This window comes from Olea europaea, chromosome 1 (genome assembly GCF_002742605.1).
Source record: "Olea europaea var. sylvestris chromosome 1, O_europaea_v1, whole genome shotgun sequence".
In the NCBI taxonomy this organism is placed as follows: domain Eukaryota; kingdom Viridiplantae; phylum Streptophyta; class Magnoliopsida; order Lamiales; family Oleaceae; genus Olea; species Olea europaea.
This window is the reverse complement of record NC_036237.1, coordinates 34,407,354-34,409,894: the sequence shown is the minus strand read 5'-3', so window position 1 is coordinate 34,409,894 and position 2,541 is coordinate 34,407,354.

The window sequence follows — 2,541 nt, the reverse complement described above, 5'->3', positions numbered from 1 at the left end:
TAATCTTCAATCCGTCTCGAGCCCGTGTGAAATTGAATCCAAAATCAAGTTTCTTGCCTCCAATTTTGGTCTCTTCCTTCTCCATGGTCATTCCTTTTCTTCATATGATGAATTTAGGTATTTATATCGCGTCCAAATTAAGTAGGAAAGGAGTTTCAACCAAAACGAAAAACTGCGCCCGAGATTTCAAAAACGAACTATGCGACCGCATAGAAGGAATCTATGCGGTCGCATAGTTCAAATTATTTGGGCTCATTGAGTCCCTGAAGCCTTCTATGCGACCGCATAGAAGGTTACACTATGCGGTCCCATAGAAGTAACCATCTATGTGGTTTGTTCAATTTGGTCCCTGAACTTCTTTGTTGCTTCTCTTGACTTCTTTCTTCGACTTCTTCATCTTTTCAACAAATTTTATCTTCCAATTGATGATTGATACCATCAATTCTCATGCCCCTCATTCGGCACATCTTTTGAGTATTTGTGCTTTAGTCCTCCAACTTTCAATTGTCTTCATTTCAGTCCCTCTTCAATATTTTCTTCTTCCATTTGTTTTGCTTTGTCATTGAGCTCATACTTGGCATGTCTTCCCTCTCGTTTTGCATTTAGCTCAACTTTTCAATATTTGCACCTTTGGTCCTCGAACTATCAAATTGTTGCGTTTTGGTCCTTCTTCGGCTCTTTTCTCCTGAATTCCACAATTTCCATTGAATTACCTACAATGTATAAATTTAATTGGATTAAATCACAATTCAACCATTTTATCCATGTTTAAGTCATGTTTATGAACCAAATAAGTGTGTAAAAACACACTTATCACCCGTACAGTACGTAGAAATCAAAAGGACGCCCAGATGGTTCCCCCAACAAGTCTACTTCACGAACTCCCTCTTGATGTAGTTGCTTAAACAAAGTATTACGCGATACTCCTCTCTTTTTTCTTTCTGCTTCTAAGTCAATTTCTTCTTCAATATCTGTCATCCCGTCGTCCTCTTCATCGTTGTAGGCCTCTTCAGAAGTCTGGCCTTCTTCACATACCAGCACGCAGGCTTCTCCTTCGTCGTCCTCCCTCTCTTCTTCTTTTTCCTTATTCTTGAATTCATTGGCCAGTAGGTAATTATTGGCCACTACAGGAGGCAACGTACCGAATTGGATAGCAAGGGGCTGATCTGGATCTTCTTCATCCCTTTTGTCTCGCTCGAACCTTGATCTCCCAGAAGAGGTTTCTGGCAGTTCCTTCATTGATTCATCTATACCAGTCTCTTTACTATCTTTGAGGACGTTTTGATTGGCTACCTTGAGTAATTTAGGTGCTTTAGGATGTGGCACTCCCTGTTGCTGCCTCATCATCCGTCCGTAGTTTCATTGGAAACGCCTTTGTTGTGTCCTAGTCATCTCATCGAAGGGTATTGCCCTTCCTGCATTGTACTGGAATGAATGCCACACATTTGGCCGGCGAGGTTGTGGCCTGAATGTTCTTCCATTCTCTGTTGGCCTAAACTGCCTCTCAAAAGGCGGTCCTCTGTAGAATGATGTACCTAGCTCTCTACCAGGCTGAGTGTTTGGAAAAAAGGTAGGGCGATAAAGATGCTGCCATGTCCCTGGTTTCTCCGTATTTCCATTCACTTCTCTTTTACACCTTGCACACAGGACGTCTTCGTCCTTTTTTGGTTCTTTCCACTTGATTCGTTCGAAGACACTGGGATGTGTTTTAGTATCCTCTTCTCCATCATCTATGACCAACTTGAATTTTGACAACTTGTTTTTGAATTCAGATGTCACCATATTTACTCCAAGTGGCTGTGGGAAAGGATTCTCGTCTATGCCATCTTTTTCTTATCATCAAACGTAATTCGTCCTGATTCAATGGCATCCTGCAATACATGGAGAAAAACCAAGCAATTGTTAGTCAAATGTGACCATGCATTATGCCATTTACAATATTTTTTTACCCTTAATTTGTACAGGGTTTGGCAATTTGTGCTTATCGCTCAGCTTTATCTGCTTATCCCTATATAATTTATTGAATATAAGGTCAGCTTTGGTCACGTCGAACGAGAACATTCTAGCCTTTACGTTTCCATCTTTTATGGGCTCATCTTTGCCCAATGGTCTAGGCTTGGCCATTATGGGACAAGTATATGTATCCCCTTTGACCAATTCGGCCAAACACATTTCGGCCTGATCGTATAACTCGTCGTCGATGGTATGAACGTCAAAATTTGGGTCTCTGTAATAAGTCCCTTTACTAGAATTTTTCATTTGTTCTTCTTCTCTTATCAGTCGCTCATACCTAATCACATTCGCACTCAACTGGAAAAGGTCAGGAAATTCCTTGTCCTAGAACTTCTTTTTTAAATCAAAGCTCAAGCAGCCTTGAGCGATCTTGACAAATTCCTTTTCGGGCAGAGGTACAAAACACTTGCTTCTTGCTGTCTTGAACCTTTGGAGAAAACATTCTGCCCATTCGTTTGGCATTTGACGTAGATTCGTCAAATCAGCCAAAGTGACTTCAGACTCAATTTTATAAAACTGAGCGTGAAA